This window comes from Chiloscyllium plagiosum, unplaced genomic scaffold (assembly GCF_037043375.1).
Source record: "Chiloscyllium plagiosum isolate Xiang-an unplaced genomic scaffold, Cpla_swu_hap1 HiC_scaffold_51, whole genome shotgun sequence".
NCBI classification, from domain to species: domain Eukaryota; kingdom Metazoa; phylum Chordata; class Chondrichthyes; order Orectolobiformes; family Hemiscylliidae; genus Chiloscyllium; species Chiloscyllium plagiosum.
Window position 1 is genome coordinate 30,251,026 of NW_028270189.1, and position 16,949 is coordinate 30,267,974.

The following is a 16,949-nucleotide window of genomic DNA, read 5'->3' on the forward strand; positions in this document are numbered from 1 at the left end:
AGAGTGAAGGCAAGGCAACGACGTTTCCTTTGCTGCCATTAGTGATGGGTATTGCTGAGCCTGTACTCAAGAGATTTCCAGGCAAAAGCTCACTGTGGGAGTTGAGGAGCTCTATTGTTCACAACATAGACAGACATGAGTGGCTCCCAAATGGTGCCTTCATTTGCCCACCACTGACAAGATAATATAATGGTGCAGAAGGGATTGGGCTTTGCTACTGAACTCCCCTCCACTTGGCCTGACTCATCAGAATCTTGGCAAGAGCAAGTTGACGTGGAAAATTCAGCCCTGTATGTCGAGACAGTACCAAAGGTCCTCATTGGAGACATTGGAAAATTGGTTGCCTCGTCTCCATTTGGGCCTGGAGCTCTTTAGCTGAGATATTTTGAGACTTTTCAACAAGTATAAAGTATTGAAGAAATGAATTGGTTGCATCGTATCTCCCTTTCTTTGCTCCCACACTCCAGCCTCATTACCTTGTCTTGCAAACAGCCAATGAGGGTTTTGTGGTAATTAATCGCCATCTACTGTAATTGTGCCTTGAACTAGTTTTACAAAACTAGCTGTCCATGGCTTGAAATACTTACTCAATGTTTCAGGTTAATAATGATGATTTTATTGTGGATGTAGATGTACGCTTAAAATGACTGAATAGCAGTTTTCTGACTATTAGCAGACCACCTGACAGTCCATAGTACAAGGTCGATGGAAAACTGTACACTCCAAAATCTATCATGAAAAAAGTAAGTTTGAAAACAATATGTGATTAATGTTTTGTTTCATTCAGAGTACAGAAAATAGAAAGCAAATTACTTTCTAGGTACTTTTCAGGAAACATCACACAGCAGCGCAGGGAACACCACTCCAGGCAAGAGCATTTGCATTACTGTCTCTCTGTTATCTGCATTAGAATTAGGGCTTCAGAATTTTGGTTCAAAAATATTGTATTAGGAGAGGACATCAAAGACACTTTATTGTAAGTTTGCTTGCATTTTGTTATTGAAGTTTCTAAACTCTAAATATGAGTACATTCAAGAACTTGATATCCCCTTTCTGTCGCTAATCGTTATCACCAGCAACAAAGGTTTTGAAGAACAAATTCACCATCTATTGCAGTCACCCATCTGGAGTGTGACCAGTTTCACTCAAACGGCTGAATGCAGGCTGCAGTCCTGAATCCAGAATCTTCAGTCTTTCAAACAGCTGGCACACAATTGTGGGATGGAGCCAAATGCTCATTTAAATAACTTCATTTATCTTTTATGACCAATTGCAGGCATGGTAAGTGCGACAATCCAAACTGCGCTGGTAATGAAACCTATAGTCCGTCAGGAACAACTGAAGAAATTAAAGAGTCAGTTTGATCCAAAGTGCAATTTAATTCCTGATTAATATTGTATTTGGAACAAAGGTTATTGCTGGAGAACCAGCAATTTCTGTGAAGTTATGTAGATATTTCCTTCTGCATACATGCGAGAACAATGTCAAATACGCTATTCCAGGCCATAGTTAGCACATGACAGAAACTGCTGGGCTCTGCCTCCCAAGTGTGTATTTTTTCTATAAGTTAGATTGTGGTGGTCTTTCTTAAAAACAAGCCATTTGCAGTAATAATGTTGTGAATTGTGGTGGAGCCCTGCTGCTTGGACTGAGAGCTGGACCCAGCGCTGCTGTGAATGATGGTACCACTAATGTTGACATGCTGCTGATGTGGACTGATCAAGAAGCTGTTGCTGGGTCACTATCCCAAGAAGGAAACGGCCAAATCTAAAGAGCTGATGGATCAATTGGAGCAAAAGCAGAGTGGCAAACCTTTCTGTGCCACTATTAATGTTTGCAATTGCTGAGCCAATACCCATTGATGAGGAAAAGTCAATCCTGTATGTAGAACCAGAATCCAAAGCTCTTCAATGGAGAAATTGGACAGTTAGTTGCCCTTCTCTAATTGTCCTAAGCTCTTTACATGAGACTTTTCTAGACTGTGCAACACGTGTAAAGTATTGAAGAAATGGGTTTGTCACATCCTCCATTTCCATGTTCCAGCCTGACTGTCAGTGGCTTGAAATCCCGACACTCCTATTCAAGTTTCTAAAAATGTTTTTATTCTGAATGTAAATGTTTGTTCAATTGACTTAATGGCACTTGATGACCATTTGCAGCTCTGAAAACATCAACTGCTGAAAGTGCAAGGGAGCTGGTGTTTCTGCTTCTCCAGAAACTAAGAAGGTCATTGAAAAGTAAGCTGAATACAATGTGTGACTGTTTACTAACAGCTAGCAGATCTGGCTGCATTTGTGGAGTGAAAGCAGAGTTAATGTTTTTCGTTGAATGACTCATGTTCACAACTTCAGATCTCTCTGAAGAAGGGTCACTTGACTCAAGATGAACTCTGCTTTCTCTCCACAGATGCTGCAAAATATGTTGAGTTTCTCCAGCAACTTCTGTATTTCTTTCAGATTGTCAACTTCCACAGTTTGTTATTTTACATTAAATAAATTATTGACTGGCATGTAATCTTTGCTCTATTGTTAGTCTTGTAAAAAACATTTTAGGTGAACCTTGCAGTGAATGCTGCAGACCTGATGCTGGGACTGAAACTGGAGGTTTTGGCGTATGCTAAGGATGATATATTGCCAGCAGTTGATGAAGGGTTTTTGCCCGAAACGGCGATTTTCCTGCTCCTCAGATGCTGCCTGACCTGCTGTGCTTTTCCAGCTCCATTCTAATCTAAAATGAAGAGATTCTTGCCAGGGTTACTCATCAGTTGACAGCGCAGCTTAGTTTCAAGAGTTGCTACTCCAGTAAGAGGGAGGACAGATCAACACATTTCTGAGCCCTACTGTTCATAATGATCATTGCTGGGGCAGCAAAGGTGGGCACAATCAGGGAAATGAGGGAGGCAGGCCTGAGAGATCATGGAGAGTCAAGATGTTAAAGAGAACTGGTCTATGTCAGCATGGCTTAGCAATGAGAAGGTGCCAGAGTCCCGACCTGCCATTTTCCAAATCCTACCACCTCCCAGTTAAAAGCCAGTGAATAATTGAGCATGCATTCACATAAAGTCGTTCAAGAATCATTTCCAGACCTTCAATGTTCAGGCCTTCAGTTGTTCACTTCAAAGCACTGGACTGTGCAATGAGGCTAAACATATTGAAAACACATTGACGACCTAACTCTCTGCTTCCCAATACTATTACATCGGCCACCTCCCCTCACCCCATCTCTTCAAAAAGAACTGACCATGGTTCAAGTTGAAAAAAAGGCAACATATATTGCAGTCATAGCTTTTGAAAGTGGCCTTTTTTAACAGAATGTAATGTGAACAGGAGTTTCTGGAAAGCAGGAATTTCTGTAAGATTCCTCTTGACAACATCTCCCAGTGCTATCGCAAACACACCATTCTAGACTACAGCCCCTCCCTATTTTTGCATTACTCCTGGTGAGTAGAGTGATTCCTCTTTTAAAAAAAATGCTGTATCAGCTCAATAGAGCCTTTTGATCTCCAGGGTTTATTTCCAAATGTTTGCAAGTTGTTTATAGGTGTACGCCTTTTGCTTAATTTGTGCTTCATTTTGACGGACCAGATTGTCAGGAGATGGGAATCAAAGTTTGCCAGACGTGAGGGCAACCCTGAGGAAGAAAGCTTGATTTGATCTGATTTTGATGTGGTTTAATTATGCTTCATTTGGAATACAACAATGTGAAAAGGGAATGTTGGAGAACCACTGATTCCTTTGAAATGTTTTGTGCAACGCGACGAATGCCAGTTCAGATAACAACAGCTACATGAAAGAGGCTGCTAGACTGCCTCCCAAGGAATTTAATATTAGTGACAGAGTTGTCTTAAACAGTAGTACCACCACCCTAAATGCTGAGAAGGGAAATTACTTGCTGATCAATATTGAGGTTCTGTTTCTGGCCATTGGAGCTATAGTGAAAATACTGAAGAATTGGGTTCCTCTCCTTCACCCCACCTCATCGCTTCTCTTTGTTTCTCTTTCCTGCTCATCCTCACTCCCCCACCCACCATTCCACATTCCCTCCAAAATCATTGCCATGGCCTCCAGACTTTGGTGACATTTGATGAAATATGGCTATGGATTGGGACCAGCTCCTGGTCTCCTCGCCTTGTCTATCTCCCATACAATGTCGCCATTGAATGCTTCGCACTTTGTATAATTTAAGTTGACCTGAGGCCATGTGTATCCACGGAGTCAGGCACATTCCCTAGTAATAGTTATTTGTTTGAATCAAACTTGGAAAATGCTTTCATGGTGAATTCAATACAGGCAGCATCACATCCACACTGTTTCACTGATGTGATCAATTAATCGAAGCCTAAATACTGAGGTCATAACACTGCTCTGGGTCAGAGACCTGTAATTACTTCTGGGTTTATTATGGTCAGATCTTGCAGTAAACTCCGAATGGATGAAGGAGCAGAAAAGGAAAAGGAATAAAATTTTCTTTTCAACAAACAGCCAATACTGACTAATATGACATGAACCTTCAGTGAATTTGAAAAATGAGAAATTACTATATTCGGATTCTGAATCAAACAAATTGTGACTGTAAGGGTTAAATTAGCAATAGTATGTGAAGAGCTTGAGTTTCTTTTTCTAAGATCAGGAAGTTAAACTTAAATCCTTGCATTTGGGATGTTTTTTCCTCTGTCCTCATGCAGAAAGTCTTTATTTGACCTCTTTACTACCCAACCACCAGCTCCTGCCCTCACAGCCAAAACTCTCGATGTTGATAAGAAGTGCCAAATATTAACTTGGTGATCATGCACATATTTAAAATGATCTAACTGGTACTTTATGATGAGTTGCAGCTGTGAAAATGTTGACACCTCATACTGTGAATTAGGTGGAAACTTAAGAATGTCAGAAACAAAAGGAAACAGATTGGCAAGTAAGTCTGGTATAATGTCAGATTTAAATCTGCAATGTTAGGGATCCAATATTGTGAAAGGGAAGTGCTGGCAGTTGTTGTAAGATTATGTCAGGGTTGACTCACGAAGGCATCCAATGGCAGTGTGGTGAATACTAACAGAGATGAGAACAATCACAGAAAACAACAGCTTGACTGGTTCAGAAATGCTTGGCTTATTTTGAGAGACCAATCTTGAATCAGCATAAAACATCCAAAGTTTTTCAATGGTCTGTTGAATTTTGCTTGATTTTTAATATGAAGGTCTTGCATAACCCAGAAATGGCTATAAACAATGGTGACATACTAAATAAATGATTCTCTCTTCTTTTCACCCTGTACTGTCTCTTCCACACCCCAACCCCAGCATTCCCTCAGTGTGGTGTGCTGTAGACATCCTGTGGAAGTCAAAAGAACCACTACCAACATGACCATGATGGTTCATGATGCATCTTGAAAACAAATAAGTCCAAGCAACATTTTCCAGATCATAGGACAGCATTGCCAATACACTCCAGGGGGATGGGTGGTGAACGCAGCAATAACTAATAACATTAGCAAGATTACAAGACTGGGATTCAAGGTATACTGCTTTGTCATTACTCCCCCCCCCCCCCCGATTAACTTCACCATTACAAGGCTAAAATCGGGAGCATTGGAATCTTCACTGCTCACCTGGTGATTGGTTTAATTGCGACAATAGTCAGGAAGCTCAATATCATCAAAGAGAGAGCAGTTTGATTGACTGGCAAAAGAACTAACGTACCTAACTGCCACTCCCTTAACTATCACTGAGCTACAATGTTGGGCTACCTTGCACTTACACTCCACGGAATGGACTACAGCAACTCATTAGACTTACACTGAAAGGATATTTCCTGTCTATAATCTCTATTTCTGAAGAGAACAACGATCAGCTAAAGGCCTGTTACACCTGATTCTCACTTTGCATGGATATCTCTGTTCTTTTATCATCACTATGGCAAAATAATGTGATTTATTAAAATTGCACAGTCATTGACTAACTTAAGAAAACTAGTCTATCAGGCTTGGAATATTGAATCTCAAGTCTGCGATTTTTTTTTGTTAAATTGCTTTGGACTTAATTCTGGATAAGGTTACTGATGTTAAATGACTGAATTTTTGCTCTTTGGTGAATTGCAGTTCTGGAAACATTGTCAGTGCAAACAGTGAGGGAAATCGGAATGCAGGTTCTCCAAGATCAAGTGAAGTAATTGCAAATTAATTTTAGTTGCAGGCATGACTAAGTTAGTCATTATATCAGAATATGACAAACCATTAGGAAATAACTGGTGAGCTGGTAGTTTGTGCAATGTTATACAACGATCAATGGTAACAGATCGGACGCAATGTTTTGATCAGCTCTCACAGAGGAAGTTGCCTATGTTCACTCCCAAGTTCTTTTACTATGTGATACTGCAAAACCTCTCCTTATGAAAATTGTAGATTCCTTTTGAAGACCTCAGTTGAATCTGCCTCCTCCACTATACCATTAGGCAGAACATTCCAATTTCCGAACTATGCTGTTTTTTTTAAAGTATTCCTTGTCACCATTGTTTTATTTTGCTGATCATCTTATGTCAGTGCCCTTTTCTTCTCAAGCCTTTTTTAAATAGAATCCACACAGTATGGAAACAGGGCACTTGGCACAGTATGGAAACAGGGCACCAACCCTCCACAGAGTAACCAATCCAAATGCATTCTCCTACCCTTTACACTACTCTATGCAAATCCCTCATGATTTTGAACACGTGTAAAATGTCTTATTTATCTTCAGTTCTCCAAAAAGAGCAGCCCGAGCTTCTTCAAACTATCCACATAGTTGTCCAGTTACTCAACTCTGGTACCAATTTTGTGTACCTTTTGTGCACCATCTCAAATCCCTTCCTGAAGCGTGCTGCATAAATTCTAGACATAAGGGAAAAGCAGAACTGTTTATAACCATTTGTCATAATTTCCTTATTTTGCATGCCACGGTCCTATTTATAATGTTCAGAATCCTAATGATATCTTCAATCTGCACTGCCAACTTCATAATTTGTGTGCATACACATAATATGTATAAAATGCATTAAATATTAGACTGGGATCATTTAAGGAAGCATTAATACTTATATCGAAAGAATTTAGCTTGTGTATAAAATGAACAAGGAACAATCCAGAAAAGTTCTGAGTTGGAGGAGGGCTGAATTCAATTGGGCCAAGATGGCATTTGAGTACAAATCTGGGCAATGTTCAGCTTCAGCTGTACAGTACAGCTTAACATTTCCACAAGCAGGAAATTATGGCAAAAACAATACTCTCATTCCCTGCATGATGTTGCAAAGAATATGGATTATTGTTAACCCCAGTGAGAACCATACTAAATATAGACAGTTCAGAGGGGAAATAAAGATTAAGGGAGACTGACAGCGAACTTTAAAACGGAATCTAAAAGTCATTATTAGTCACAAACAGTGAAAGGGTGGCAAAAGAATGAGTGGGGCCAATTATCATGAATCCCCTGTTGAAAATTCACAGATGCAGGGGCCTGGCTGAGGTACTGTGAAGAGGAAGTTCATGCCCAGTTCATGGTGAAAAAAAGTAGTTGAGACTTGGATGAGATGAAGTTTGACAGAATTTTAGATAGGCTAAAATAAATCAAAATTGCAGATGCTGGAAATCTGAAACAAAAATGAAACTGCTGGAGAATCTCAGCAGGTTTGGCAGCATCTGTGGCGGGAAAGCAGAGTTAATGTTTTTGAGTATTGTGACACTTGAGCATCTCCAGCTATTTCTGCTTCAATTAGAAAGGCTAATTGTCATTGAGTGTTGGTAACTGACAACAACTGAATTGGAGACACCTGAGGATACAGAGAAGAGGAGCATTGAAGCTGCAGCGATAATATCCACAACAACCTAATCCTGTTCAAATAGAGGCATAGAATCAGAGACTGGAGAATCACAACATTTAAAATATTTTTGTTCAAAATTGTCTGGATAAATCCAGCAACCAGATTCATCTTAGTGGTGGGAAAGCTTCTAATGAACTGTAATCTCAGACCTGAAGCAACAATACTGGGAGATCATATGGACTAACTTTATATGCTGACTAGAAAATCTGTGTACCCTGTTTACCTAACTCATCTGATGACGGCTTATAATTCTGAATCTTCAGTTTTCTTGGGTATTTAAGCCGGTTTAGAAACGTAGAAAATAGGAGCAGGAGGAGGCCATGCAATCTTTCGAGCTTGCTCTGCCATTCATCACGATCGTGGCTGATTGTCCAACTCCATAGCCTAATCATGCTTTCTCCCCATGACATTCGATCCCATTTGCCCCAAGTGCTATATCAAGCTGCCTCTTTAATTGTAGTTGAAAGTGTTTGCTTGAAGTGTCTTAATTTGTCCTTACGTTCAATTGAAGCTGAGAAACAAACATGGAGTCCAAACTCTGTCCAAATTCTGAGGAAGTTGACAATTTAAGTTCACGAGAAAAGGAAGTGACAGTCAAAAAGTAAGTTTGATCCAATGTACGACCATGTTATGCTTCAGCATGTGTTCAGTCTCTTTCTGAACCTGTGCCAACCTTCAAACTTTAAGTCTGTAGGATGTTGCTTGATTGGAACAGCATTTCCTCAATCAATATTATGTGTAGTGTGATTAGTAATTGCCAGGTTATTACTACATACCCATGGGATTATACCAACTCTTTCAGGTCATTTCGATTTTCATCTGTTGATCCCAGTTTTCCAGAACGTCCTCATTATTCAATTTAATTTGAGGAATGTCTAATTCACAATCATCTTGATTAGCTTTTGAACAAAATACATCTCTTCAAGCCACATAATGGTCACACAAATAGGTGGAGCAGTAAGCCATTCAGCCCCTTAAGCATGCGCTGCTGTTCAAAATGATGATGGCTGATTATCCAACTCAGTCCTCTGTTCCATCATTCTTTGATCCCTTTAGTCCGAAAAAAATCTATTATGTTTTGGACTCAAACAATTTCTATGACAGTGAATTCCAAAGAGTCACCACTGTCAGGGTGAAGAAAAGTTTCCTCATCCCAGTCCAAAATGCCCGAGCCAGTCTCCTTAGACCGTGAGGCCTGGTTCGGGACTCCCCAGCCGTGGAGAACATCATTCCTGGTTATCTAATTCTGGGCATAAACACTGGCTTGTGCTGCATCTTGTGATCTTCGCCTGGGTCATGTATGGGGAGGGTTGTTCTCTGTATTGCCACATTTTGACAGTGCAAGTTAACCTCTTGCTGATAGCAAGCTGGAAGCAAGGTAGCCATTTGTTGCTAAAAAAAGAGATAGGACTGAGTGCTCACTACCCATATTCAAAAGGGAAGAATGACCTACTGAGGAGAGATATTAGAGAACTTTTGGTAGCTTTAACGGTGGACACTGACAGAAATTGCTGACTCCCGTAGAACACACAGGGAATCAGCAAAGGTGACCCAAAGTGCTGATTCCTAATTACACATGTTGCACTTTCCAAATGACAACAGCCCATTTTCCTTTTTTAAAAATTAAAATGTTCAGCGATGTATGACACACCTCTAGAGTAGATGAGACAGGAATCCAAGTCTACTAAATCCAATTTAGGAACTTAAGCCTACTGACCAAGGGTAGGGAGAGGATCATTCTATCATCAGAGGTCCGTTATGCATCTCATGCAGAATTGATGCAATTGCCGTTAATTGCTTCATTAATCCCTGGGGATGTAAATAATAAGCCACTTGTCAGAGCATTGTGTGCTGCTCAGGTGCCACTGAGTATAATGCTGATCGTTGAGTCGGAGTGGTCAAGATCTACCTTCGGGTTTAGAATACACTAACTGATACTGCCACGGCAGTGCAATCCAGAGATAATCCTGCACATCAGACGTGTATGAGGCATTAAACCAAAGCAACTCTGCCCTCTAATGGGACCCTTATTATTTTGAATTAAAGTGAGATTATATCTGGTGTTCCGGCCAATATTTATCTCTCAATCCCGATGAGCAGACCATCTGGTCATCATCTCCTTTCTTCTTTTCTCACGGTACACAAATTAGATATCACATTTCTGACATGTGACTACATGATCAAAAGTACTTCGGTTGTTGTATAGAACATCTCTGATTGAAAATTGGCTTTGTCAGAACCTGCATGTATTATTACTCAACTTGGCCGTTCATTTTTCACTCTCTTGACCCTCTGTTGTAAGAAAGCGCTCCTTTCCAACTTCCACCAAAGGAGAATGAGACAAAGCTCAGTGCCGTATATTTTACTTTATACTAACATCTGGATGAAACTGAAATACCATTCAATGCAAATATAAAACGAACTGAACCAGTTTTAAAGGATTAAAACAATTCATATTTATCACCAAAGGAGTGTAGTGAAATATTTCAATAGTTCTCATTGTGTCAAGTACAAGCAAACAGTGGAGTCTGTTGCAATCTATTTTATCTTGTCTAAAGAATAGGCTGAGGAAAAGCATTGGAAGCTCTTTAAATTCGAGAATGAGGAAAGTAGTACAGTGTGGAACAGTGACTAACAGCAGGAAAAATATTCTTCAGATTAGAATAGATATGTAGTAGAATATACTAAAATGATAGAATGAGAGAAGCTAAAGTGGGATATTGTCAGCGGAATGTTTTATAAGCTTGTTAATATCTGGTCAGTGAGGATCTGATTGAATGGAGGAACAGGCTCGAAGCGCCAAGTGACATATTCTCATTTACTGTTCATACCTCGAAAAAATTCTGTTAGTTACTCGAACGGAGGTGTTAAACACATTTTAAACTGTTACATGGGCCCATGCTGATATTTCCGTCTATGATTCCCTGGGTCTCCTAGTATGTTGTTGACAGTGGCCCCAGGGGTTCTACACTTGTGTCAGAGATCTGGAAAGAGATGTTTAGGATACTCTGAGGTGGTATTAAGATGTTATATAAATGCGCAGCTTTTCTACTCTGCTGGGTTAGAGAGGGTCTTGCTCTATATCAAACCTGTGCATCATTTGACTTCAATCTGCTTTTCTTTGTTGCATTATTGTATGGAGTTTATTCTCTTAAGTCAATAGCCTGGGATTTGCCAAAGTTTAAGTGGTCTTTACTCACATTGGTGAGTTTCTGTATCACATGAGGTAGATTCATTGCAATCTTGTAATGGGAAATATAGCAGATCAAATATAATGTTGTTAGTTGTTATTACATCTTTTAACATGGATAACTATGTGCTGTTCTATGAACCTCAAGATTTAAAAGCCTTTTCAGTGGAGCCACTGCTGATTTACCCAATGCGCTCTACTGGTGAACTCACTGATACTGAAACCTCTATAATCTGGGACAATGATGAAATAGAAACTGACTGGAACTGCAACTTATCAAGAAAACTAGGGATCAGCAAGAGGTTGAGGCTGAAGCTCAGAATACAGAGGCACTGCAAACCCAAACACCCACTGACACAGTTTCTCAAGATGAATTATGATGTGGTTCTGCATTATTCGGTTCTGATCTCTGTGGTTTGTGGAAAAATATGATATCTGCTAGAAGACAACTACAAAGCTCTCTTGCGATAATGTGACACAGAATCAAGTGAAATTTGGAGTTCTCCTTATGGGGCTTCTTTCATCCTTTCAATTGGCAGCTGAATTTGGTGATCAGGTATCAGTTACTATCAAATTGGATGAAATCTTGATAGTGATTCCTTTATTTACATTTCCCTATCTCTGAGGTTTGCCCCATTTCTTTATTAAAGAGCCAATGTGTGTGAGATCTCTTTAGTGTTGTCCATAGGATAGCCGTGCTGCTGCCACTGTGCAACTTCATATTGATATCTGCCTTTAAAAACAATCTGAATCTATGGTCAAATACTGGTGTTGGAACTAACCGGGATTCATAATAGAATGACTAATTCTTCAACTGCTGCAAACCAATATGGGCTAGATTTTCAAACTGTCATTATCACAAAGGTGCTTTTGGTGCCACATTCAGTATTTAGAATGACAATTAGGTTTTCTGTTAGTGCAGAATTTCTCTCTATTACTTTAAATAATAGTGTGCTGTGTGTTTGTGCATGTGGTTTGTTTCTATTTATTTCTGTTCCTCAATGGCTTTGAAATTGTTGTTGTATAGGATCAAAGGCAAAGTAATGTCTCCACAATGACATTGTTGCTGGTTTTCCTCTGAGGCCAGTGCCGAACTTTACCAGTTCATTGTAGGCCTGATACATTATAGTTAAGTTTCACCTCTGCCAGCTGGTACAACATGGAAATTTGAGTATTGATGAAAATAAGTTTTTTTATTTAAGTCTTCAATATTGTACTTGGCAGGACACTCTCAAGAATTCCAATGGAAAGGGAGAAAGCATTTAATCTATCTGGGTAATGAGTGCTGATTGTGAAAGGCATGGAGAGTGGACCAGGTGATGGTTGGCAGTTAATTGCCAATGCTTGTTGTGATTCGACTAAATTGGTGATGGCCATTCTCTGCCTCATTTGGCATGACAATACCTTGACTACTTAGGCAACCTGCCAATTGAAAACATAACAAAGTTCAGCTGTCAACTGTCCATCACCATCTGACCAGTCCATTTTTCCATTGGGAACATCTCGATCAATAATTGTGCACTTTCCAAAGCATCAGAACTCTTTTCTTGTTCAGTATAAAATGTTATTTTCCTTTATGTCAAAATATTTCTGTATTTGCAAACAATCGTTTGAATTTGGGAACCTTTTGTTAACGGAGTATCCAATATCCAGATGATATGATTAAAATGGAATCTAGTTTTCGAATTTGAAATGATTTAACCCCCTGACAAGCCCACTTTGTTCATGAAGATCCTCTTTGAATATTGTATCAGCCTGGCTGTTGAAAGACAGCTTTGGAAAGTTGTTTACTTTGGTCAATTTCTATTTAATGAATTGCTGAAACGGTGAAAAATGCATTCTATTGCATTTACAAAACTAAGATATCTTGTGAAATCAGGAGATGTGCACAGTGCAAATAAAAATCCAATTTACTGCTGGCCTGGACAAGACTGGTAAACTTAAACTTGTGCTTATAGAGAAAGGACTGAGATCTTAACTGGCTCATTTTCATCTCATGTATTGAGTTTAAACTTATGTCTATCTCTAAATTCTTCAAAGCCTTGATCCATGCTGTCTCTTGTACTCCTTATATACACACTCTGTTCTTTGGTTCTCTGATTGCTTTATATCTTTTTGTCCATGAGTATGACCAAGCCCCCTTAATTAGCTGGACTTTACTGATAAACTTCCTCAGATGCCCTCTGGTACTCATTCTCTCTTTGAAAGCCTGCTTAAAAGCCGGTTTCATGTTTTTGGTCTTGGTCCTTACTCTTCTGATACATGCCAATAAACTTCCCCTGTTTGGCATTTGGTGCATCCTTTTTCTAGTTTGGAAGGTCGGACTCGAATAAATATAGGGTTAAAGACAGGATTCTTGGCAGTGTGGAGGAACAGAAGGATTTGGGTGTGCAGTACATAGATCCCTCAAAATTGCCACACAAATGAATAGGGTTTTTAAGAAAGCATTTGGTGTTTTGGCTTTCATTAACAGGGGGATCGAGTTTGAGAGCCGCGAGGTTTTGCGACAGCTCTACAAGTCCCTGGTGAGACCACACTTGGAATATTGTGTCCAGTTCTGGTCGCCCTACTGTAAGAAAGACGTAGAGGCTTTGGAGAGCATTCAAAGAAGGTTTACCAGAATGCTGTCTGGACTGGAGGGCTTGCCTTCTGAAGAAAGGTGGAATAAGCTCAGACGTTTCTCTCTGGAGAGAAGGAGGAAAAGAGGAGACCTGATTGAGGTATACAAGATAATGAGAGGAATAGATAAAGTCAATAGCGAGACACTTTTCCCCAGGGCAGGATTGACTGGTACAAGGGGTCATATTTTTAAGATATTAGTAGAAAGGTATAGAGGAGACGTCAGAGGTAGGTTCTTTACGTAGAGAGTTGTGAATGCATGGAATGCATTGCCAGTGGTGGTGGTGGAAGCAGAGTCATTAGGGACTTATAAGCGACTGCTGGACATGCCACATGTTTAGCAGTGAGTTGAGGGGTGTGTAGGTTGTTATTATATTTTACATTAGGGTTAAACCTCGGCACACAATCGTGGGCCAATGGGCCTGTTCTGTGCTGTACTTTTCTATGTTCTATGTTAAAGCATCTCATAGATGTGAGTATTTAATGTCCACTTTGGCAGATTTAATTGATTCTAATTGGAATGTATCTGCCAAAGCTTTAGCAAAACTGAATCAGCAAACAGCTTCAAACTGTGCACACATCCATCATATAACATTGCTGCTCCACATTAACGTTTCAAATGCACTGCTCCATTCCAAATAGCGGACCACCAGTTCCCATTCATAGAAATTTGTTTCTGTTGGATGGAAGTGTTTGTTTCGGTACTTCTGCCATTTTTACTGAACTCATCTCAAGTTACACTTTAGAATTTAACACTCAGGACAAGACTGTTTGTGTTAAGCTTTATCAGTTTTGACCAGTTTGCCAGCTCTTCATGTTCTTGAATATTGGAATGGGACTGGGTTCTATCAGCCCACTAGGGACAGGCTGCAGGTCATTAGGTGGATAATAATAAGGGAAGGAAGGAGTTTCAGTGGCTCTCATATTTCCACCTCCATCGTATTTTATTGATCCCAAATTAGGGAAAGGATGGCCACTCAGGTGGTCAATGTAGAGACTGTTCCCGCCAATGCTGGCAGTTTGTTAGCAGTAGGTGGGGCCTCCATTGTGTGGGAGACCTCCTCCTGCATCCTAGAGACACGCCTGCAGGATGTCCCTCCCAATGAAGTACCTTATGGCTCACAACAGGGTATTCCATCTGCATACTGGAACAGTCTCCTGTCCATGGTGGCGATCATTACGGGAACTGGAAATCAGAGTAAGTGAGTGAAAGAAGCCGTGAGGGCTAGAGTGTTCACAACATTCCCAGGACCAGGTTGGCAGGTCCTACTGAGACCAATAATAATTCATTAAGATCCCCCAATTGGTGCATGGACACTGGGTTACTCCTACTCCTAGTAAGAGTACTGTGATTACTGCTGTTTCAGTGCTATCAAGCAAATAGTGAAGTGTGACCATGTAATAAAATCATTTACATTCAGTGCTGAATACTTGAGACTTTTTTGTGAGAAACTTTATAATTCTTCTCGATGTTCTTAATACACTTTTTGTTTCATACAATGGTGATTTTCTACATAGGATTACAGAGGAAAAGCAGACCATTTGGCACAATCAGTTCATGCCAGCGCTTATGTTCCACTCAAGATGTTTCACATCTTTCTAAATGGCCCATTGTAATTCTCGATTCCCATCCCTTCAAAGTGTTCGCCTTGAAATACATCTAACAATTGATTTCTTCTATTCCGTCTGGTCACATATTCCCCGTTCTCATCATTCTTTCAGTGAAGAGGTTTCTTCTGAATTCCCTTTTGGATTTCTTGAGGTACTGTCTTATATTGACAGTCTCTAGTTACGTTCTACCCAGGAGTGAAATGTTTTCTCTGTACCTTCTCTTTTCAAAACCTTTCATAATTTTAGAACTGTCATCCTTCTTTTCAAGAAAGAAGTGAACAGCGCAACAATTCTTCCTTGATATACACAACCAGAAACTTGTGTAGCATTCTTTTAAATCTTCTCTTCACTCTCTCTCATACATTCTATAATATGTCAACTCGAACTGCAGGCAATACTCTTAATTATAGTCAACCAAATTTCTATAGTGACCCTACTTTCAAATCTATCCCTTTAGAGATAAAGCTTAGAGCCGTGTTTGCATTTTTATGGCCTTTGGAACCTGTGGTGAAATTGTTAGTGACGGATGTAATTGTCTGAAATCCCTTTGTTTCTCTCCCTCACTTAGACATGCATCTATGGATAAATGACCTGCACATTATTCCTACCAAGATCTAACACCTTACGTTTATCTGTGTGGATCTTCATTTGCTAATTATTTGAACATGCCGTAAATTAATTAATGATCTCTTGCAACTTATTGTAGTCCTCCGAATTGGCTACATTTCAACATTTCTTTCCAATTTGGTGCCATTGAATTGCTAATTATTTTTCTCGTAATTAGATACAATATTAATTTGCAGTTTTACTTTATGTTGTTTTGAATTTTTAGAGAGTTGCAGTAATCCACACGGTAACTATAACAACTAAATGTAGAATGACAGATAGATGAAAATTATTACACACACAGGACTAATTAATACACTCTATTAACTTCAAGGTCAAAACAGGGAATTATTTTTTCACGAATGATATGGTGAGATTATCCGTAGTGCAATAACTTTTTGTCCATTTCTTTTTTGTTGCAGTTTATTTCCCCAGGTCTTTCTGTGCTACTGGTATGAAATTGAAAAGGCACCCATCCTCCATTTTAAACTAAATGATAATAAAAAAACAGCGTTTGTATAAAATGTAACATGATTTATGAAACCATCCCTCTAGGCTTATACATATTCACAGCCATGTAGAGTTATATAGGGAGAGGCTAAATGAGCTGGGGCTGATTTCCCTTGAGCGTTGGAGGCTGAGGGGTGACTTTATAAAGGTTTATAAAATCATAAGAGGCATGGATACAGTTAATAGACAAGGCTTTTTCCTTGGGGTGGGTGGAGTCTCATCTGAACCTATACTCGTGAGTATAGGTTTAGAGTGAGAGGGGAAAAAGTTGAAAGTACCTAAGGAGTAACTTTTTCATGCAGGGGATGGTGTGTATGGAATGAACTGCCACAGGAAGCAGTGGAGGCTGGTGCAATTTCAACATTTAAAAGGCATCTGAGTGTGTAGACGAATAGGAGGGTTTAGATGGATATGGGCCAAGTACTGGCAAATGGGACGAGATTAGTTTAGGATATCTGGTCAGCATGGGCAAGTGAGACTGAAAGATCTGTTTCCAAGTTGTACATCTCTATGACTCTATGACCTACCCCTTTGCTCTTAATGTACAAGTCAAATCTCTTTGGATT